Genomic DNA, 23,733 nt, shown 5'->3' with positions numbered 1-23,733 from the left:
TTTATTACAGGTTGTAATAAAAGCCTTTCCTTGTGGCCAAAGGCAGCTGTATCTTTGCCCGTCGTCGTGGTAAACATTTCAGAATCATTCCCTGCAGTTTATGTTTATGGATACATTATGTATGACCATTTAGAACCAAGGAGTTAAGTTATCACAAATGTATGGTAATTCATGCATTTATTCATGTTAATTTGTGAGTTAATTCCTATTCATTGATGTACACTCATTTAAAAAATGTTACCTCCAGGAGTAAAACGCTGCTGCTTTTACACCAGAGTTTAGGAGTGACTCCCAACTCCCCGAACGGAAATGAAACTACCAGTCTCAAAATCCAGCCTATTTCATCTACCCAACGACCCATCTATCTACCCAACCAATAAGAGTTTGCTCTAAGTAGGTCAAACTACGTGAATATTGATTACCGTCCGTGAGGTGCATTTGATTTGTTTTAATTTCCCCATTTAGGAATGCACAGAACTGATCAGAGCTTCAAAAAGCCAATTGAGTGCACTTTTATGTTAATGATGACAGCGAACATTGTTATTCAAAAAGTATCAGAGAAAATTGGTTTGCGTCCCCGGAGTGCATCTCCAGTTAATGTCTGCGTCATTCATATATTAAAAACATGCCCTCAACTGGACTCTGTGTTTTTGTGTGTGTGTGTGTGTGTGTGTGTTCTTCTGAGTTCTCAAACATTTCTCTTTTCCCTCTCCTTCCTAAATAGTTCTCACTTTTCTCCCCCCACCCCTCCTCCACCCCTCCCCCACCCCTCCTCCACCCCTCCTCCACTCTTTCTCACTGGTTGGACAGGTGTAGATAATGAGAAACTTCATTCCTCCCACGCTCTCTCTCATACCCACGCACAATCTACACACACCAAGCCTCTCACAACACTTTGTAGGCATGCACACAACCACCCAGGAAGATACAATTAAATGGTTAGAATCCCTGATTTCCACACGCTTTTAGTCACACTCCTCATCCTCACACACTGTTGATATACTGCACACACTAAGAAGACAACACCATCTGGGGTTAGCGTCTTTATCCATCCCTCTTCCAAGTCAAACAGATGGAACAACAGCACACGAGACTCAGTCCTCCCAGAGAAATGCGAGTGACACACGTTTACTCTGTGAAAACGTTTTTACTTTGGAGTGCTCTGAGAAACAGGCTCGTCAGGCAGCATCCAGGGGCCCTCTCTCTCTCTTGTCGTTCTCCTTCCCTGGTGTGAAGTTGAACCCACATTTACTCTGGCAAGTTTCCAGTAATGGGTAGAGCACACAGCTGGGCAGACAGGGGTTTTTCTTAGTTCCACCAGATCAGCTGGTTGGCGAGCAGATTTTGGTACAATTATAAACATCAAGGAACTCTTCTCCACAGCACACTAACCACCCGCACAGTACAGGCCACAGCATTCTCACAGTCCGGCAATTAAGGAACGAGTTGGAGACACGAGTCCAACGCCGGTCTTCCCTGGCACACCTGGCTCGTTAGGAAACAGGGATTAGGCCTAATTAGTGTCTTATTAGTGCCTGCATCGGAGCCCCGCCCTCCACAGGTGCTGACTCCAAACAGACTCATTAGTCCCCGTGGCTCAGCAGGGCGGTAGGATAGATCAAACACACCCTAATTGACAGAAGCTTAACTTGATAAAAGCTGATAACTGGAGGGGTTGGCTGTTATATATCCCAAGACTGGAAAAGTTGGAGAGTATCTAATATAGACTTCCAGTCAAAGACAATAATGTACTACAATAATTGGGGAGTATCTATCGATCAGTGTGTTTGAAGGCCTACGGGAGACATAGAATGGGAGAGACTCAGAGAGGGAGAGAGGGAGAGAAGGAGGAGAGAAAGAGTTTGAGGTGGTGGGAGGAGAGAGTGAGAGAGAGCGAGAGAGAGAGAGAGTGAGAGAGAGAGAGAGAGAGAGAGAGAGAGAGAGAGAGAGAGAGAGAGAGAGAGAGAGAGAGAGAGAGAGAGAGAGACAGGGCAGTACTGCAGACAGCAGTACAGTACTCTATTTGGGTTTTATGGTCCATCATAAAGGCATAATGGTTCTCAGCAGGCCCGGCTGTTTGGACTGTCTGGTGTCTGGCGAGAGTTAACCCTATTCATGTCTCTGTCTACAGCCACACAAACATAGACACACACATACACACGCATACACACACACACATCCTGCCAGGAACCTGACCTGGTCCCGGACTCTATAAATGTCTAATTATAATGGTTGTCCCTTAGTTACCGGACCGTATAGAGAAGGGCAAAGTCTACTTCCTGGCATATGTCTTAAATGTCCAGCAACTAGACAAAACATTATGCTTCTTTCCATCTCTGCCTCACCTTTCCTTGGATATAATTCCTAAAGTTGAGAAATTCTATATCTGCACACACAAACAATGGCGCGAGAGCAAATAATTGATCTTTCTTGGTGCACGTTTTGTGTGTATTTACTTCCCTCACACCCGTCTGTGTAGTGTATGTTGCAACATTACAGTTCTCTATATAGGTGGATCAAGATAACCTTTGACCCCCTGGCCTCCTTCAAAAGTCATGGCTATCCTGCTCATTCCACCAGCCCTGAACTTGACACACACGCGCACACACACACACACACAGATGCATACATACACACACAGAGGCCCAGAAGGGAACACACACAGACGCGTGTGGCTAGTGGGCGATCTTAATTAAAGCATGAGATCCCCCACAAATCAGCTGGACAACCTTGAGATGAGGCAGGGACTTCTGCAAGTGCAGGCTGCCCCAGAGTGATTCGACTGTCGGGGTGAAGGCCGGGCAGCATCTACTCCTCCTCCTCCTAGTCCGATCCCCCTTCCCCACAGCATTATCCTGTTCTGATCCCTCACCCCTGCCTCCATCTCTCATCCCTAGCCTCACTTGACCTCCTGATTGAAATGGGAGTTGGAGAAAGAGACGGACAGACAGAGAGAGAGAGAGAAAGGTAAAAGAGAGAAAAAAAGAAACAGAAAATTGGTATTGAGAAATATGAGGTGGGGGTGTTGCGGGGAGTGAGGGCATAGAAAAAAGATATAACAAATAAATGAGAGGGAGGATGAAGCAAGGGAAGGGGAGAGAGAGAGAGAGAGAGAGAGAGAGAGAGAGAGAGAGAGAGAGAGAGAGGGGGGGGGGGGGGGGGGGGTGGATGGGGGGAGAAGAGAGACAGGGCACCGCAGACAGTGTAAAGAGATGGAAGGTAAAAACCCAAGGTGCGTTTCTTTGAAGCAGTGAGCTTGGACCATGGTGTTCAGCAACAGACAACTTTTCTCTCCGAAGCTCATCTAAGTGGTGCAGAGCCGCAGTGAACACCATGAGAGTTGTACAAGACTACTGAGACCAGGCCCAGAACCCCAGCCTGGCCTGGCCCAATCAGAACCAGCTCCAAACACCTGCACAAAAGTACAAGTCTCTTCCTCTCCTCTTCCCATCCTCCCTTTGCACTTTTCAACCCAATCAATTTCCATCTCCATATCACCCCCTCTCAATATCACTCTGCACCGAGCCCGGCGTATTGAGATTGATTTTGAAAAGAGATGAAATTGGAATTGAATGACATTTTGGGCTCAGAGGATGGGGGTGCAGGGTGGGGCGTGAGAGAGGAGGGAGTGGGGAGGGAAATCAATGAAGATGTAGGGAAAGTGCCCCACTTATGAGATTAATTAACAAATTAACTGATTGACGATAGGTTTGGGAAGGAGAAAGGGATAGGAGAGGAGACGAGACGAGAGAGAGAGATGAAGGCAGAGGGAAGTTCGGCTACCCTGTTTCAGGGTGTTTTTTGTTATGTGTGTGTTGACCGTCCTCCTGTCTCAAGGGTGCGGGGAATGCAGGTGAAGAAAAAGAAAGAGAGAGAGAAGGGGAAGGAATAGCTTAGTGGTTAGACTGCAGATCAAGAAGCCAAAGGTTCCGGTCCTTCGTGCTCCATGTCACTTTGGATAAACGCTTCTGCTAAATGAATAATTTTTTATGAGAGAGATAGGGGGGAGATAACGGCGTGTTTGAAGGAGGTCAGGTGATAGCAGATGTCCTCTGAGGTCGATGTAGCTGTGGGATTGTGGCTTGTGATGTTTGTGTGAATTCATGGTGAATGCTGGTGTGTGTGTTGGGGGGGAGGGGTGGGGATTGACTACTGCCAGATTTATACCTTAATCTTCTCTTAAGCTGACCTCCATGTCTGCTTCTCCTCCCTAAAAAACAAGTTGGAGGCCACCACACACACACACACACAAACACACACACACACACTTAGACAGGAAAACCCGGGCACGTGTACAACCCACATGCATGTTAGGGGAAGAAGAGAATGATAGCAAAATGGATAAGACAAAAAAGAGGGGAGGGAAGGAGGAAAAGAGTGGAGGAGGGAGGGAGGGATGACAGCTGCAGCGGGGGAAGGAAAGAACGAGATAGACAAAGAAAAAGAGAGACAGAGGGAGATAGGGAGATGGACAGAGGGAGATAGGGAGATGGACAGAGGGAGATAGAGAAGAGATAATGGATGGGGCTCATGGAGGGCGAAGTGAGCAAGGGAGAGCGGAGAGAGGGAACAGATAAAGGGGGGAAGGAGGATGGACTGATGAAGACATTGAAAGAGACAGGCGGCAGATTGGTATTCCTCTCACGTTGCCGCACTGTTTGACTTTAGGAGAGGAAGCAGATGTAGATTTCCCACGCACTGTAGCTCAGGGGTGGAGAACTATATGGAAACCAGGCCGCTATTCTGCTACATAAGTAGCTCATGTCCTGGGACACACACACACACACACACTTGGATAACAGGCACTTCACCATGGGTGGCTAACGCAGCGAGACATCATTACAGCAGGTAGGCTCACTAGCTACATAGCACACTGCACCATGTGTAGCGGACACGCATAGAGATAACCAATAGAGCAGAGATACAGTGTCCTAGAAATGCAACATTCTAGAGATGTAACATCCTAGAAATACATTGTAGAGACACCACACTCATACAAATCCTAGAGATACAATATCCTAGAGGTACACCTGATATGAAATGGACTGTAAAGTTTTTTGAATATTGGTTTCCAGCTATGCTAGCAGGAAGAGCATGCTGTCCACCAGCCAGCTACCTGGCTGATACTGCTACAGCCTGAACCCACCTCAACACCAGCCTGCTGACTCACCAACATCTGCTCTCACTTCAGGAGGGATGGGATGATGGAGGGAGGGAGGGGAGGGAGGGAGGGAGGGAGGGAGGGAGGGAGGGAGGGAGGGAGGGAGGGAGGGAGGGAGGGAGGGAGGGAGGGAGGGAGGGAGGGAGGGAGGGAGGGAGGGAGGGAGGGGAGGGAGGGAGGGAGGGAGGGAGGGAGGGAGAATCTTGCACTATAAATTCAGAATGGAGAAGTGGCAAATAAGTCAAACATGAAGGAAAATGACATATTGCCTTCCCTCCATCCACATCCCTCTTTCCCTCTGCCCTTCTCCATCTCTCACTTTTTTCTCTCTTTCTCTCTCTCTGATTCTCACTCTCTCACCGCCCTCCTCTTCCCCCACGTGCCCCTCATTCAATCAACTTAAAAAAAAAGTTAGACTGTGTGTGTGGCCTGGATCCCCTACACAAACACAACATAGTGTTACACACACCCAGGGGGGCCCAGCTTACAGGCCCCCTCTACTGGCAACATGGTGTGATGCTCTACTTCTCCATCCATAATACACGAACAAACACTTTCCTCATACTGCAGTAAGCGTGGAGAAAGAGCGGAGCGAGAGAGAGAGAAATATTGCAGTAATGGAGGGAGAAAGAGAGAGAGAAAGAGAGAGAAATATTACAGTAAGAAAAGGAGAGGGCTATACAGACAGAAAAAGTGAGGGAGAGAAAGAGAGGAGACAGAGAGAAACATTGCGGTAAGAGAGATAGTTAGAGATGGAGAGAGAGGAAGAAGAAGAAGAGAGAAAGATTGCAGTAAGGGTTTGAGAGAGGGGGAGGGATAGAGAGGGGTGAACTCTCTCCCAGCTTACAGATATTGAATGACACACAGCTCAGCTTCCCCAGAAGTGCCTTAATGTTGATGTTCAGTGGAACTGTCAGCCACAAACACTCCCTCTGCAGCAGATACCACACATACGCACACATGCACATACACACACGCACACACACACACACACACACACATACACATACATGCAAGCACATAGCCAAGCACACACACAAATAGCAGGTGAATGCACACACACGCATTAATACACATGCAAGCACACAGACATGTGTGTGCGCGCACATTAACGCGTACACACACTCACACCCATTCGACCACACAGATGAGCGCAGCCACTCTCATGCACATGAACACACACACAGAAGAGAGAGAGTTGATTTCACGAGACTGTGTAAAGGGTTTTCTTCCCACTCTGGAAAACAACAGTAAAACACGGTCATCTGCTGTGTGTGAGGTGGACGTGTGTGTGCGTGTGTCTGTGTGCACGTGTGTGGGTGTGTGTGTGTGTGTGTGGGTGTGTGGGGGGGGGGGGGGGGGGAGGGGTGAGGGAACCAAACCGTTTTCATGCTCAGCAGAAGGGCACATTACTCCCACAGTGATTGGGAAGAAGAGGACATTAGTGAGAGAAAACAAGCCCCTCCACGGTTCTCTCCGTTCCCTTGCCCTCTCTCTCCCCTCTATCTTTCCCGCTCTTCCCTCCTTTTCCGTGAAACCAAGGCGAAGACACGCCGCTCCCCCCCCCTCCCCCCCCTCCCCCGCCCCTCCCCAACATCTACCTCCCAGAACCAATTTACTGTCTCTGCATGCCCCGTCCGTAAACACACATACTCACACACGCACACACACACTCACACACTCACACACGCACACTCACACACGCACACACACGCTCGCACACAAATACACACACATACTCACGCACACACACACATACACACGCACACACACACACGCTCACACACGCACACACACAAATACACACACATACTCACGCACACACACACATACACACACATACTCACACACACACAGTCCGCATGTATCCCCAAGCTAACATATCATCTGGGAACAACTGTTTATTCCCATTAACAGGATCATTCCCCTCTCTCTCCCTCTCGCTTTCTCTCTCACACACACACATATACTAAGACACACATACAAAGACACACGGAAACACAAATAACTGTTGTACACTTCCCCTTAATGCCACCACCCCCCATTTACACAGACACACACGCAGACAAACACATCTGTATTCAGGAACATGCATGCCACATATTGCAGCTTCTGATACAGACCATCACAGAAGATAGGTAACATCTCCCAGCCTCTGTAATAACACAGCACACACACAGGGCACAGACCTGGGAGAAGTAGAAATGCTGTGTGTGTGAGAGTGTGTGTGTGTGTGTGAGAGTGAGATGAGAGAGAGAGAGAAAGAGAGAGAGAGAGAGAGAGATTAAGGTACGAAGTAAGGAGAAGAAAGGACAGTCCTGACTTCCAGTCTGTCTCAGACTTTTTCCTAGACTAGACAGCTGGACAGACTGCTTATGCAGCAATACCCTTCCATGTCTGCTTTCTCCCTGTCTCCACCCTCTCCTCCCTGCATCCCTCTCCTCCCCCTCCCCCCTCCCCCTCTCTCTATCCCCTCCCTGGCCTGTCTCCTCCTCTCTCCTCCCTGCATCCCTCCCCCTCCCCCTCTCTCTATCCCTCCCTGGCCTGTCTCCTCCTCTCCTCCCTGCATCCCTCCCCTCCCCCTCTCTCTATCCCTCCCTGGCCTGTCTCCTCCTCTCCTCCCTGCATCCCTCTCCTCCCCCTCCCCCTCTCTCTATCCCTCCCTGGCCTGTCTCCTCCTCTCCTCCCTGCATCCCTCTCCTCCCCTCCCCCTCATCTCTATCCCTCCCCTGGCCTGTCTCCTCCTCTCCTCCCTGCATCCCTCTCCTCCCCCTCCCCCTCTCTCTATCCCTCCCTGGCCTGTCTCCTCCTCTCCTCCCCGCATCCCTCTCCTCCCCCTCCCCCTCCCCCTCTCTCTATCCCTCCCTGGCCTGTCTCCTCCCTGGCTGGCTGTGTCCTCCCCGTCTCCCTGTGGTCCTCTACACAACTCACCTGTCTGACCACATTATATCACAGAGGGAGAGAGAGGACACACACACACCACACAAGACAAGATGCACACACACCAGACAAGACAAGACACATACCAGACAACACACTCAAATCCTTCACAGATCATGGTGGGGCTAACATAATTATTGGTGTGGCTGTAGTAAAAAAGTTTCCAAAGGTTTTAAAAATGTTTTGAGAAACAAAAAAACTCTACTGTACTCTATTGTACTCTGCTCTGCTTTACTCAACTCTGTTTTAGGCTTCTCTGTTCTCCACTCCCCTCTCCTCCTCTCTCCTCTCCTTTCACTTTCTTTTTCCCAAAAAAGTTTTGAAAGGTTGAAAAATATTTTATACAAAAGAAATTCTACAAGAGAGCCTACGTAATATACATTAGCCAACTTTCAAACAGTGTCAGAGCGGGGCATGTTCAGACAGCTTTACTATGAAGCAGCACAGTCCCTGGTCACAGAGCCTCTCCATTTTGAAATATGGCTTTGTTTATGAGTTATTACTTTTACTGGTCTGTAAACATGCCCACCCAGGTAAGAGTAGAGTTATTTTCAATTTTCTTCATTCAGGTCCTTCTCTATCTCTTCCTCTGTCTCTCTATCTATCTCCCCTCCTCTCTCTCTCTCTCTCTTACTTTCTCTTTCTCTACTCCCCCACTCTTTCTTTTTTGAAAAAAATCTGGTGTGGTGAGAGTTCACCCAAGGGAACGCTTGTTTGGAGGTAATTATGTGTTACAGCTGGCAGAGAGGAGGAAGGAGATGTGTAGAGTGGAAAAGAGAGGAAGGAGGAGGAAAAGTAGTGAAGAATATGACGAGGAAGAGGAGGGAAGGGAAGGAGTAAGGGATGGAAAAGAAGAGAAGCGAAAAGAAGAGAGTAGAGCAGAGGAGAGGAGAGGCAAACAAAAGGCGTGGAGGCGGGCAAGCAGTGAAGATCTTTTCGAGTAACAGCAAACATGTAACTCCTCATGAAAGATGAACAGTGTAAGATGCTGCATAGCAAAAACACAAACATTGTGTTCAGAGTCAAGCATGTACAGTATATAACTGCGATGGCATAGTAGCTCTGTCCAATTACTCTCCAAGCTCAACCAGACAGCACTGATTCAAACATCAAATGCCTTGTGTTCTATTTGCTTGAGAAGCCATGTTTCATTCTATATCCTGCCTGTAATAGGAGGTGATTCACTACATCTGCAGATGTAGAGCTCCTTCCCCAGTATGGTATGCACACACACACACACACACACGCACACGCTCACGCACACGCACACACACACCAGTCTTCCTTCTGATGCAATAGGATGCCAATAACAAGTCAGACATCCCCCCTGTGTCTCAGCCTTCCCTCTCTTTATGCCTTCTCTTCGTCCCTCTCTTCCTCCCCACCTCCCTTCCTCCATCGGTCCTTTGTGGCCCCTTGAACGCTGACAAAGCCTCCCAAGACCCTTCAGGTGAGATCACTCACCTTCCTGCTCCTCCCACCTACACACACCCCTTCAAAGGCAAGATGGGGAGGAGGGAGGAAAGGGAGAGGCAGAAGGGAAGGAAGAGAGGGTTGAAAGGAGAGAGAAGAACAAGCACGGCGTGAAAAGGGAGAGAGTGCGCGGGAGGGAGAGAGAGAGAGTGCGGATAGGGCACTGATGAAGAGGCTGCCTATAGAGATCACACACGCACCCCACTCCGTGAGCAGGGGTAAATGTGGTGGGCATGATGTTGGCTGTGCTGTCTTGTCTGTCCTCCTCACAGCAGAGGGGGAGAGAGAGGGAGAGGGGGAGTAAGACAGAGGGAGAGAGAGGGAGAGGGGGAGTAAGACAGAGGGAGAGAGAGAGGGAGAGGGGGAGTAAGACAGAGGGAGAGAGAGAGGAAGGAGTAGAAAGATAGAATGGGGTGGGGGGGGGGGGGTAATTTACGACATGCTAGTCACATGCCTAAGAGGCATCCATAAATTAATCTCATCACTGCTAAAGCAAGGGGCACACCAAGGCTGAGAGGAGAGAAGAAGAACCAAACAAACTGAATAGAAAAAGAAAGCAAACATAAGAAAAGACCAGCAGAGCGGGCTGGGATAAACTCAATCATGACGAGCAGCCAGGAGCTGGATGAGTGGATTATCAGAACATTATCAGTGGAGATCTGTTTAAGTGATAGTTCAACATGCCTCCCCTTTGGCAATGACTTGTATTACTTCTGATCCCACCAACACAGCATAACACAAACACTGGTGAACATGAGTCCATCACAGGGCACACGGCACAGCAGTATACTCTACAGCCCCGGACCCCACTTTTTAAATTATAACATTTTAAAAATGGTGCTGTATCATTAAAGAGTGAAAAAAAATATAATAAAATACAGATGGGTGACAATTTGCACCCATAAAATAAGCATATTGTGTCCATTTAAGAGCACAATAATTATGCTGAATGGGTGTTACAAGAATGTGGGGGGGGGGGGGGGGGGGGGGGGGGGGGGGGGGGCAGTCCTTGGAAAAATGTTTTCCTCTGTAAGGGGTCCCTGGCCCCAAAAAGGTTTGAGAACCCCTGCTCGACAGACTATAAGGTTTTGTGTGGATTTGGTCTTGTGGCACTACAATTTGTTTAAACAGGAAAAAAGTTCAGAGTAATCAACAGGATAAAGATTAATTTTCAAATGTAGTTAAAAAAAATAAATAAAACATGCCTGTGGGATTTAAACTTGTGTGGATTTGGTCTTGTGGCACTACAATTTGTTTAACAGGAAAAAGTTCAGAGTAATCAACAGATAAAGATTAATTTTCAAATGTAGTTAAAAAAATAAATAAAACATGCCTGTGGGATTTAACTTTGCCCTCCCCTTCCTGTGAAGCTGGGTAGACATAATTGCATATACTGAATGCAGGCCTGTATGGAACTAGCTAGGGATAGCATGGACACTGCTAGCATCACTGGCTAAAAGCTTAGCTAATCCGTGGGCTAATTTACCTCTGAGATAGTACATGCAAAGAAAGTGCAAATTTAGTCATTTAGCAGACGCTCTTATCCAGAGCGACTTACAGTAAGTACAGGGACATTCCCCGAGGCAAGTAGGGTGAAGTGCTTTGCCCAAGGACACAACGTCATTTTGCACAGCCGGGAATCGAACTGGCAACCTTCTGATTACTAGCCCGATTCCCTAACCGCTCAGCCACCTGACTCCCAAATGAAATCTACAGCATCTTCCACCCGATCCACTGTGTTCCCACTAGACCAGCTCTCCTGAAAGCATCTCTCCACGATCTGGAGCACATTACTGAAGGGCGCTTGATTTAAATTGCATGTCTTTCACATGCCGGCACACACACATGCACATACTGACTCGTCATTTGCATTTTCCCATGTGTCTAAATAGGAGATCCTAATGAAAAGGAGAACAATAAATGACTGGGATTTAGAGACCAAACCGTCTGCTGTCAGTTTTCTCTCCTGTGGTGTTAACATGCTTTATCACATCTTCCATTAATTCCACTGCTGTTAGGCCTATGTAAAGGACACCTACCCTAACGCCTATCCTAATTCACTTAGAAAAGGGACATACATTCAGACAACTCTAGATTTTTACAGTTGTGAACTGATGAGAACTGATAGGGTGTGAGAGCTTATTCACGTTCACATGCATAATTGCCAGGGTATCAGATATATTTCAAGGATGATTGACACTTGTAAGGACTGAGAGCTAGGGCCTGGGAAACGGTCATACGTGCGATGGCCGTCAGACTTCTGTAAAGGTTGGTTGTGATTGGTGGACAGACTGGGTGGTGATAAATTAAAGTGGCCTATGATGAGGATACTCATGCCCTCACACACACAGACACACACACACACTCTTTCTGCAACATTGGGCTCAGTGCTCTCCTATGGTGAATGATAGGGCGAGGGGAGGGCCTCATTTGACAAAGTCGTGGTGTGGACTGATTGCACCTTGATGATGAATGTGTGATAGAGGGACTCGCCAGGGGGCCGAAAAGACAATTAGAGCCCATGTTGATCTCCCCCACCTACCCTCTCTCAATCTCTCTGTCTCTCTTTTGCACCCTCTGAAGCACACACATTCACTCAGTCTTTTTACCTCTCTTTTTCTCAGTCTCTCTCTCTCTCGCTCTCGCTGTGCTTCCCTCTCTCCCTCACTGTCTCTCACCCACTCTGCTCCTCCTCTCCTGCTCTCTCCGGTAGGCTTGGTGTAAATGAGTCCAATGATTGTGGTCCTTAGCACCATTAGTATTAATAAGTGACGATGAGAGGAGAGAAGAGGAGAGGAAAAGAGAAGGATACATGAATAAATGAGAAAGTAAAGAACAAAGGGATGAGCTTGCTCGACAAGAACACAATGAAGTGTCTGTCCTCCACAATACTGCTGTCATTAGTATTAATATGGCACACTGACAAGGAGAGAAGGGATGAATACGCAGAGGTAAAGATGAAGAGACGAGGCCACGTGCAACAAGGGAGAGGAGAGTTGGAGTGTGTGCTTGTGTGCTCGTGCATGTGTTTGCTTGACAACGAGGTCAGAGTGATGAATGACCACGCCTCCCAGGGGCCTGGCCAGGGGAATCTGTTTGTGTCTCCGGGCCCTTGGCGACATGATGACACCGCCAGTGGCCATAGCGGCCCTGTGTGGTAATTAAGTGACGTGCCGTTGATACATCCTGGACCCCAGTCATCCATCACCAGGCTGGGGATGACACTAGCAGGGTAGGGTGAGCTAGCAACACATGCAGGGGAAGGGTGTGAGGGTGAGGATAGGATGAGATGACAAGCAGACAGACAGACAGAGACAGGCATACAGACAGACAGACAGACAGACAGGCAGGCAGGCAGGCAGGCAGGCAGGCAGGCAGGCAGGCAGGCAGGCAGGCAGTAGAGACAAACCCGCAGCAGAGACTGACAGACAGACAGACAGACAGACAGACAGAGGTAGAGGATCAACAGACAGAATGGTGTTGCGTGCTGATAGCATACTGACAGTGTGCACTAATTCCTCCCACTCCACTGGTTCATTTGGTGCCATTCAGCAGTCCCACGCATTGCTTGAAGAGAGCAGAGGATGTATTTAACCTAATTCCACAGAGTGAGAAGAGAGGGGGAAGGCAGACACAGACAGACATTGGTGGAAGATTTTCAACTTGAGTTTCATTTGTATTATCTTAAAACCACTCATTACACAAATCATTTCTCTCCTTCATTTCATCCTGTTCATTTCCTTAAAGTGCAATATCGTTAAATGAATCTGCTGTCACTTTTTTGTGCCGTCTTTAGAAAAGCTCAGTTTCCTCTGAGACACCCAGACATCAGGCAGCTATCTCAGACACACCCGGCTTCAGATGGTCTTCAATCAACCCTCGGATTATTAAAACCATCTCTGAAGCCGTTCTCCTCCATATTAAACACAAACCACTCAGTATTCAACTCAAACCCTAAACAATTAAATGAAGCATTCTGGGCTGGCAAACTTCAGACCGATACTCATCAACAAAATGGTGGTCACTCAAAATATTGATAATCATCTCATCAAGATGGATCTCGTATTCATGGATGCCTCCCCATCTCCTTGTCCTTCAGAGGAGTTGAGATTGTCTGCTCACTGTGAGGAAACAATAACGAGGTTGACTAGGAGTTGGTGTGTGTGAGTCGGCCGTGAAGCCGCTTTGCAACACTCAGTATATCCTTGTGTGTGTTAATAGTTGATACAGGGAACATTGTCCCACACTGAGGCGTGATATCCTGCCGCAGCCGACAGACAGCGATAGAGAGACAAAGAGCGAACCAGGCTCTCCCTTCTAGAACTCTCTTATCAGATCTGGGAGCTTATCACAGGCCTACACAGTGACATTAGCATCGTGCTAGCGTGCTCCACTGGCTTCTGTCAAGTAAGCCTTGATAACATCAGACACACACACACATTACATTTTCCTCACTGTTTGGCTGGCTGAACAGTTTATACATTAAAAAGGATAAAAACCTAGTAAGAAGAGAGGGAGAACATTTGGCTCCATAAGACAAAGACGAGTACGGAATGAAGAAGTAGAGGAACGCGTTAGAAGAGTTCACTTTCAAAATCTAGACCGAACATCAAACCACAGAAGAAGACACTTGGCCACAGGATGTTGCTAGTCAGAGGGAGAGAGGGAGAGAGATAGAAAGAGAAGACAAAGAGACATACGGGAGAGGAAGAGACAGAGGATAGATTTATACTCCCGTTGTCATCTCATGTCTTTACAAAAACAACTCAGGGTGCTTCTGGTGATAGAGAGAGTGTGTACGTGTGTGTTGGGGGGAGTTGAGGAGGCGTGCAGGTTGGGGTGGGGGGTATAATGGAGTTTCCAGGTGACCATTGCATGATGGTGGCAGACACCATGTCCCTGGACACCACGGGAAGTGTGAAGACCTCATTCACTCTCCACGCCACAACCGGCGGAATATACACACTGACACACACACACACACAGTGTGCGTGCTCACACACACGTACACAAAACACTTCAAAGTGAGCAAAAAGTTGCTCAATTCACAACAGCCCTGATACACACTCACACACATAGTTTCACACATCCACTCTCCTCACACACACACACACACACACAGTTAACCACACACACACACAAACACCTAATACACCCCACATTGCAGTGACAAGAGTTCATTTGGAGGTGCCCTGAGGGAGGCACAGTGGAGACATCACCTGGTAGATGAGCTACAGAGGAGATGGAATTCTAACAACACAGACCGGACGAGAACCAGAGGAGAACAGCTCTCTTACTCTCTCCTTCCACTCTTCTCACTCTCTCTCTCTCTCTCTCTCTCTCTCTCTCTCTCTCTCTCTCTCTCTCTCTCTCTCTCTCTCTCTCTCTCTACTCTCTCTCTCTCTCTCTCTCTCTCTCTCTCTCTTGCTCTTGCTCTCTCTCTGTCTTTTCCCCTTTTTTCTCTCTGTCTTTTCCCTTTTTTCTCTTTCTTTTCCCCTGCCCCTTTCACTCTCTCTTTCCCCTCATCTGTCTCCTGTCTTTGCCATGTTCCCTCTCTCTTTTTTCCCCCTCTCACGTTCTGTCTCTCTCATCCTCTCTTTCTCTCATGTTCTCTCTCTCTCTCTCCTCTCGTTATACATACATTCAGCATCTTTTTGAGGCAGTACATGTAATCAATTGCTCCAGCGTCTCACTCACTCACATCCACACACTCTTCATCTCTCTCCCTCTCCTCCCTCTCTTCCTCTTCTGGTTTCGCTCTTCATACAACGGGTTATGTAATCCACCGTGGTTTTTTTGTGTTCTGCAGGAGGCGCTCTGAATGAACCATGTTCTCTTCTAGAAACATCACGTCTAACTCTGACAATTTGAATCCTTGGTGAACACACATGCCCTCTTTCTCATAGCAATTTTCTAATTTTCACAAATAGCAGGATGATAAAAGCTCCTGTAATCTTTCTTGTGTGTGACACCTCACGATCTCTCGTGAAAGGAGGACTAAAGACAAACACACACACAAATGTACACTTATGCATGCACAAATGCAAACCATACAACCATACAACCACACAACCGCACAAACACGCAGACTAATGTCTCTGTAGTCTCACAGCCTGGCTGTCCAGCCTTTGTGTGTTAGCTGTCTGTCCCTGTTACAAGGAGTAGGAGGAGTACAGCAGGCCATCACAGAATGGGGGGGGGGGGGGGGGCAGATGAAGAGATGGAGGGAGGGAGCGGTGGAGAGGGGGGAGGGGTAGAGAGGGAGAGACGGGGAGAGTTGGACAAGGAGGAAGGTTTTGATGGAGAAGGTGTCACACCCTGGTGAACCCATTGTGTTATGGATGCTTCCTCTCTCGGTCCAGGGGACTGATGGTTCCTGGCTACATCCGACTCCTCATCCGTCTGTCCAGGTTGAGACACACACACGCACGCACACACACTTGCAGTAACACACACATACAAGAGGGCACCCACACTTATCACTGAGACAAAGGCACAAAGAGGCACATGCACAAACACACACACACAGAGTCATGGATGAAGGCAGGTACAGGAACATGATAATGTGATTTCACCCTGATTAAAATCGCTTGTATTCTGATTAAAATCGCTTGTATTAAATCTGTCGTAGAAGGCCATGTCAAAGAAGAGGTAATGAAATTAGGACATGGGGGCAAGATGAACGACAAGACTCGAGCAAGGGGGGGTTGAGAGCGAGAGACGACGAGAGAGAGGACAAAGAGAGACACACAGACAGACAGACAGACAGACACAGGCAAGGCTGTCAAGACAGCGTAAATCATTACTAGCAGTGATGAATGTGTTCCAGTCTAGCATGTCTCCCACATGTGTGACCTAGCAGTCTCCCCGACAACAACTTAGAGACAAACCATGTTTGACAACTCACCCATGCTCCATCATGTGACTGTATGTTGCCCTATGTGTGCATCTTTTGCCATGACATCTCTGTCTCCATCACGACAGGCACTCACCGATGACACTGTCTCTGTGTGTACACTGTGTATGGTATATTTACTAAACAACTCCACTCAACAGTGCCTTGCCCACATCCAACCCACACTGGAACAGATGTGAGGTGCGCAGTGTAAATATTCTGACCATGAAGGAAGAGAGTCCAGGGCGAGGAGACAGAAGGAAGGAAGGAAGGAAGGAAGGAAGGAAGGAAGGAAGGAAGGAAGGAAGGAAGCGAAAAAGAGACACAAAACAGGCACAATTGAGTGAGAGTAAAAAATGAAAAAATAATGAGAGAAATAAACAGAGAGAAAAAGAGGGAGGGAAGAGAGAAAGAGAAAGAGAGAGAGAGAGAGAGAGAGAGAGAGAGAGAGAGAGAGAGAGAGAGAGAGAGAAAGAGAAAGAGAAAGAGAAAGAAAGAGAGAGAGAGAGAGAGAGAGAGAGAGAGAGAGAGAGAGAGAGAGAGAGAGAGAGAGAGAGAGAGAGAAGCAGTAAATGACAACGGCCTATGAAGCGAGGAGTGTATGATGAAAAGCAGGCTGCTGCTGAAGGCTGCTCTGAGCAGGTAGACTGGACACACATGGCCGGGCTGCCATCCACCCTTCCAACACTCCCTTATTCACCTCCTCCACTCCTTCATTCCTCCCCTCCTCGATCCCTCGATCCCTCCACTGCTATTCAGAGTTCTAGGGGAAGAAAACACCCAATCTCACCTGGAGAGAAAGGGAAAAAGAAAATTGAAAGGAAATGGAGAGAAGAAAGCGAGTAAATGGTTATGGCCTGAGAAACAAATAGAGAACGAGGAGAGAAAGAAAATGTGATGGCAAAGAAATAGCGGATCACACAGAGAGAGAGAGAGAGAGAGAGAGAGAGAGAGAGAGAGAGAGAGAGAGGAGAGAGAGAGAGAGAGAGAGAGAGAGAGAGAGAGAGAGAGAGAGAGAGAGAGAGAGAGAGAGAGAGAGAGACGGCTGAGGAGGTGAGTTAGAGGAATAAAATAAAAAGGACTATGGAGAAGAAAATAGGACTGAGAACGAAGTATGATTCCTGCAATCTGAGTAGTCCTAAATGGAGCCAGACAGAGAGTAGTGAGCGACTGTTGGGTTCGGTCTACTCTCTACACCACATGCATGGCCACATTAGCAAAGTTAGCATCTCTCCCACGCTCCACTGGGCTGAAGCACTGCAGCGGCAGCCCAAAACCTCAGCACCTTTTTCTCCCTGTCTCTGGTTCTCTCTCTCTCCCTCCCTCCATCTAAGAAGCTCTGTGTCTGTTTAGCCCAGGGCTATGCCACTTCACCTCTTCCCTAAAACATGTAAGGTATCATCCCTCTTTCTCTCTCTCCCTCTCTCCAGCTCTCCCACTCCCTCTCTCTCTCCCTCCCTTTCTCTCTCTCCTCTCTCTCATTCCATCTAAGAAGCTCTGAGTCTGTTTAGCTCAGGGCTATACCACTTCACCTCTTCACTTAAAAATGTAAAGTATCACCCCCCCCCCCTCTCTCTCTTTCTCTCTCTTTCTCTACCTGATGACTAGCACTTGCATAAGCAAGCTCAGATGTTCAGATGTCCATTAAAAGGCTGACATCACAGTGAAGGAGGTATCATCATCGTTGACGTGTTGTCTTGGGGATGTTGATAGGGGGGTCGTGACTGGAAACGTTGTAGGAACATGGGACAAATGTTCAGAAAAGGTTCAGATGAGATCTGCGACTTTGTTTTTTAGGGGAATGGTTGATGAGAAGGCTGTTAGCAACAGAATAGTCTCTCTCTCCCTTCCAGGCAGGAGTACGTGTGCATGTGACCGAGTGTGTGCGTGTGTGTGTTTTTAGGTGTGTGTGTATGTCACTGGTTGTGTATGATATTTATGCAGCACAACAGGGTCATCCGTCAAAGGAAAATTGGCTAATTACCAACCCTGTCTAAATGTGTGATTTGTCCTCTCTGCGGACACTCTCCCTTCTCTCCCCCTGCCCAATTTACTCTGTGTACAAATGTCGTCTGCATCTCCATCACATCCAGCCAGGCCAGGCGGGCCCTCAGAACCACCCCAACACCCAGCCAGAGGATCCCATAGCTGGGCAGCTTCTCCCGACACACCACAGTGGACCGCTGCTGCTCATGATGGATTCAACCCCCTTTCTGTGTGTGCATCGTGGTCATCAAATCTTAAAGCATGTACTTGGGGGATTGACCCCGCGGTAGTTAGCTCGTCAAGGGCCGTTGCCATTAGACAAACAGAACAACCTTGAAGATCATGAGGGAGGGAAATTTGGGCTGTTCCAGTCCTCCATGCCTTGTTAAACAGCAGATGTCTCCTCTCACCAAGGCCAAGCAACCATGATTATAGGTAATAGGTAACCATGATTAAAGAGTTATTACTTCTCATTTGTCTGAATAAATCAAAAGAACTCATATTTAGAGTATATACGTGCACACACACACACACACAGACACACGCAGGCTCACTAATAGAGATGGACATGATGTGCCTTATTACTCATTCATCCATTCGGTCTCATTTGAAAGCTATTTTAGGAACAGAGAGTCCTTCGACTAATCTCTAAGACTCGACATCTTCTACAGCGTCCGTGGACCTCTCCATGAGAGGGATAGGTGTGTGTGCATGTGTGTACGTGCGTGTTTGTGTTTAGACTGGTGCACAGTATATAGCCGGAGTGTGTTCAGTGACAGTCTGTGACAGTGTCCTGCATGGACTGGAGAAGGTGGCCCTCTATGGGCAGAGTGAACAGATGCACTTACACTGTGAGACATCTTCTGGTTCTGGAGGTTAACCCAATGGAGAGATGGAACACGGATGAGGAAGGGAATAAAAGAAGGATAACATGATGATATGTAAAAAAAGAAAACACAAAGGTCTGAGACCACATTCAACATTTAGTCATTTAGCAGATATTTAATGGAACCTTTAATGGACATTTAATGTGACTTTCATTTTGGAATATCTTTGGAACATGGTCAAGTCATGCTGGGATGACGTGGGTCATCAGGTGTTGCACCCACGTGGGGAGCATTGAAGCAACAAAGAGGGGCGATTATATTTTGACATTTATGTACATTTTCAGGTATTCCACTTTTCATTCCAATTGTTGAGCTGCAGTTATCATTTTTTATGAAAACATTAGTATAACGTTTGAAACAAATGCTAAATAAAAGCTGACTTGTGGACCCTACTGTGTGTGAAAGATAAAGAGAGCGAGAGGTACAGTAAGAAGAAGAAGGAAAGACATGCTAAAGGTTTAAGTGGATAGATTATCTCTACAATTAAAGGGGGGTGTACTGGGGAGGGAGAGAAAGAGAGAGAGAGACAGAAACAGAGAGAGAGAGAGACACACACACAGAGAGAGAAAGAGAGAGAGAGAGTGAGACAGCCAGATTCGACTCGTCTCGGGGGCTTGCTTTCCCCCCCCCCTCTACAGATAAACTTGACCCCTCCAGGTCTGAGAGGGTCTGTCTCTTGTTAGGGTATTGCCCGCCATGAACAACCACCCCCCATGGAAGACACTCTCTCTGTGAGCTGTAAGCTGTGTGTGTGTGTGTGTGTGTCTGTGTGTGTGAGTGTGTGTGTGTGTGTGTGTGTCTGTGTGTGTGTGTGTGTGTGTGTTCTGAGGTGTTGCACTTCTAAGTCTCAGTGGAAAGAGCCAGGAGGCCCCTGCTGATATCACTTTGGCTCTCTCTGGCTTCTTATTTCACATCAAATACATTGGATATCACACCAACAGGACACAAAACCCACACACACACACACATTCCCCCTATTTCACACGCTCTCTCTTCTCCTCATTCAAAGCGCCAAGCCCTCTCCACATCCTTTCTTCACAATAATACATTCACACAAAACCTTTACTGAACTGAGCTTCGAATGTGCTCTCTCTCTCTCTGTCTCAGGTTTGGTGTGAAGATGGGGCCTGTGACCACCAGGATGGGGGAAGGGGAGGGGATCAATTATCCAATGGGAGCCATCGACCATCTGTCAAGCAAGGCCAATTAGTTAACAGTGAGTCATTGACAACTCAGAGGATTCCCAGAGTTTGAGTGTTCCCAACTGAGCTTTTGTGAAGAGAAACGTTTCAATAAAGTTTGATTGAAGGTTGTCTGTATTACATATGTGGAGCATGCGAGTGAGATGAATGGCTGCTAACGATCTTCACAATAGACGGTAACGAGCGGCACCTCGACTGTCTCTGAGACAACCACAGTGATCACAGGGGATCACACAGTCGAACACGCCTGTGGAGAGTTGATGGAACTCCATAGGCCCCCCAGCTTAAATGGAACGAGGACAATCAAAAGTTTTATAGACTGAGGGAAGTTTGTGTGTGTAAGTGTGTGTGTTTGTGTGAGCTGGAAAGCCAGACGGAGGAAATCCCCACCCAGCTGGGTTTTACCACAATAACATATCCCGTCTGTGTCAGCCCGGTCAGACAGGTTCAGGCCCTCCTCCTCTCCTCTTCTTCTCCTCTACCTCTCTCCCACTACACCGCTCGGTCCTTTTCTCAGCCTTCATCATTCTTTCTATACCTCCTCTGAACCCTGCTGTCTCTCCAGCTTTCTCCCTGCCCTGCTACCCTCTCGCCACTCTCTCTCTCTTCCTCTCCTCTGCTTCTTTCTCCCTTCCTTCTGTCACCCTCTGAGCCCGTTACGTAGGAGAACAGAGGTATGTCTCTCTCCTCCCATCTTATTTCCGTCTCTCTAGGTTTTTGAGTGAGCAGAGGAAGGGTAGCGACTTCCTCTGCTTCCAAACTGAGCATGTTTACTTCTGCTCTAGGCAGAGTTCACACAAACACACTCACACGCCCCGTCTTCCGACCTATTCTCATCAGGGAGGATCTGATCAGTGGACCTCCACCAGCGCTCTCACATCCCCTTGAAAGACGGCAAACCATAACTGTTTGGATCTTTCCGCTCTGCCTTGCTCGTTGCAAATAATGTGGTACGGTGGTTTTGACCTCTGTTAAGTTTGCACTAAGTCAACAAATCTGCAACTCTCTGTGTCTCTAGCACGTTTTTTTCATTCACTCTCATTCACTGCTATCCCCGCCCACACAATTCAGTAATTGCCATTTTCTGAGTGATTTATTGGAGGAGACAGAGTGGGAGAGAAGGTGAGAGCAAATGAAGACTAGGAGGGAGAGAGAGAGCAAAAGAGAGAGATTAAAGAATAACGTCAATAGACTGCTGCGTACTTCAGTAAGGTCAGGTTGATCTGTTGACAATTGCTGAGCTATCACAGTATTGAGAATACACACGTTCTGAGATGTCCACCTCGCACCATGTTGACCAAACAACATGCACATGATAATCATAATCAGACACACACCTCCACACACACACATCCAGACGCACAGACAATCGCACACCACCAACACACGCAGACAATCGCACACCACCAACACACGCAGACAATCGCACACCACCAACACACACAGACAATCGCACACCACCAACACACACGACACACACACACCCACTACACACTGTTAACACAGACCTCATCCAGCAGTGACAAACATCTGCACGTTCACCAGTTCCCAGACATCACCAATATTTTGCCTACAAGCCATCAATCACCACCAGGCACCACCAACACAGGATCAAAGAAAAACAAAGCCAAAGACACATGTACACACCAGTGTTGCAGTCAAGACCACCTAAATCGAGACCAAGTCATGACCAAAACCAGAGTATATCAAGACCGAGTCAAGACCAAGACCAAGGCAGGGCAATACCGAGTCAAGACCAAGGCAGAGCGAGACCGGGATCAGACCACTCAAAACACACAAGCAGTAGGGTTTGACAAGGTCAAAAGTTAGATTTGATCTGTAACTGTGTATTTGAACTCAAAATCAGCACTCTTAAAGTAGTGCCGTGTGCTGTGCTTAGGCAACGCAGCCTATTTAATGTCTGTTTTTTCTTCGAAGTAGTGGAGCCGTATTACTACTCGGTCTCCACTCTGTCTCTGGTTTCACATCTCTCTCTCACCCAAGTGAAGGAGCGAGGTACCGCAGCGTTTAACTCAACTCTTAAGACGGAAGAGGTATGCAGCTGTAACGTTGATGTAACATAACTTTATATTCATCATAAGCTACATAGCTTCATGTGGCCTGGCTCGTTATCACAAACTAAATCTGGCAAGCAACTGAAACTATCGCCCAGAAACATACAGTATAACATTATATAGGCAGCTACTCGCTAAATCTCTTTGTGTAAAGGGGGTAGAGATTTATGCATAGTTTTGGGACAGGGGCAGATTGCCAACGTTAGGTAGTTGCTTTCAAACCCTACTTCCATGCCAAGCCTACCCGACAACTTTCATTTTCAGCGCCACTTACTAATTCAATTACTTCAGCAATAAATTCAACAGACACACTGACTTTGCAATGAACCCCCCCACCCCCAAACACCATTACCACCCTCGCTGGCGAAAAAAGGCCCACATTGATTCTAAACCAGACGATTGGTAAAACACCTAATTCTGTAATTCTGACGGCGTGTTTTACAGAAGATCGGTTTTCTGCAAGTCTACTTTTAAGGCGAGATCAGAAACAGAAGCTACGATGAAGCCTCTTCATCTGAAGCCAGAATCAGCTATGACGAGGGTGTCTGAAGCTTCAGTCATTCCCAGTCTTTGAGCAGACAGCACCCGGGACATAAGATTCAATACCAGGCTTCTGAGGAGACATTTAAGACACATGCTTGCTCACAGGCTGATGCATATGCTTTGCCAGCATGCGGACAGAAGAGGGATGGAGGGATGGAGGGATGGAGGGTGATGAAGGGAGGAGAGCTGCTAATGGCTTCCAGCCTTTTTAGCGGGCATGTTCAGATGAGCCCCTCCCCCCCTCCACTACACACACACACACAAACACGCACACAGAAACACACACGCGAGCCTGCCGCTCCCTAAGCGCTCCTCCCCACCTTCACGTGCATTTTCTCCCTGTTCCTGTCAGGTGTACAGCATGATGAAGAACGAGAGAGGAGAGGGAGAGAGAGAGAGAGAGAGAGAGAGAGAGAGAGAGAGAGAGAGGGAGAGCAAGAGAGAGAAGAGGGAGAGAGCAGTGACTGACAGGCGGAGTAATACACTTGCAAAGATGACCAGACGGAATGATGCAAGGCGGGCTATCAGAGAAGCAGCTGCATGTCTAGGAAAGAGATCTAACGCTGCCCTC

This window comes from Osmerus mordax, chromosome 18 (assembly GCF_038355195.1).
Source record: "Osmerus mordax isolate fOsmMor3 chromosome 18, fOsmMor3.pri, whole genome shotgun sequence".
Classification (NCBI taxonomy): Eukaryota; Metazoa; Chordata; class Actinopteri; order Osmeriformes; family Osmeridae; genus Osmerus; species Osmerus mordax.
This window is presented reverse-complemented; position numbering follows the sequence as displayed.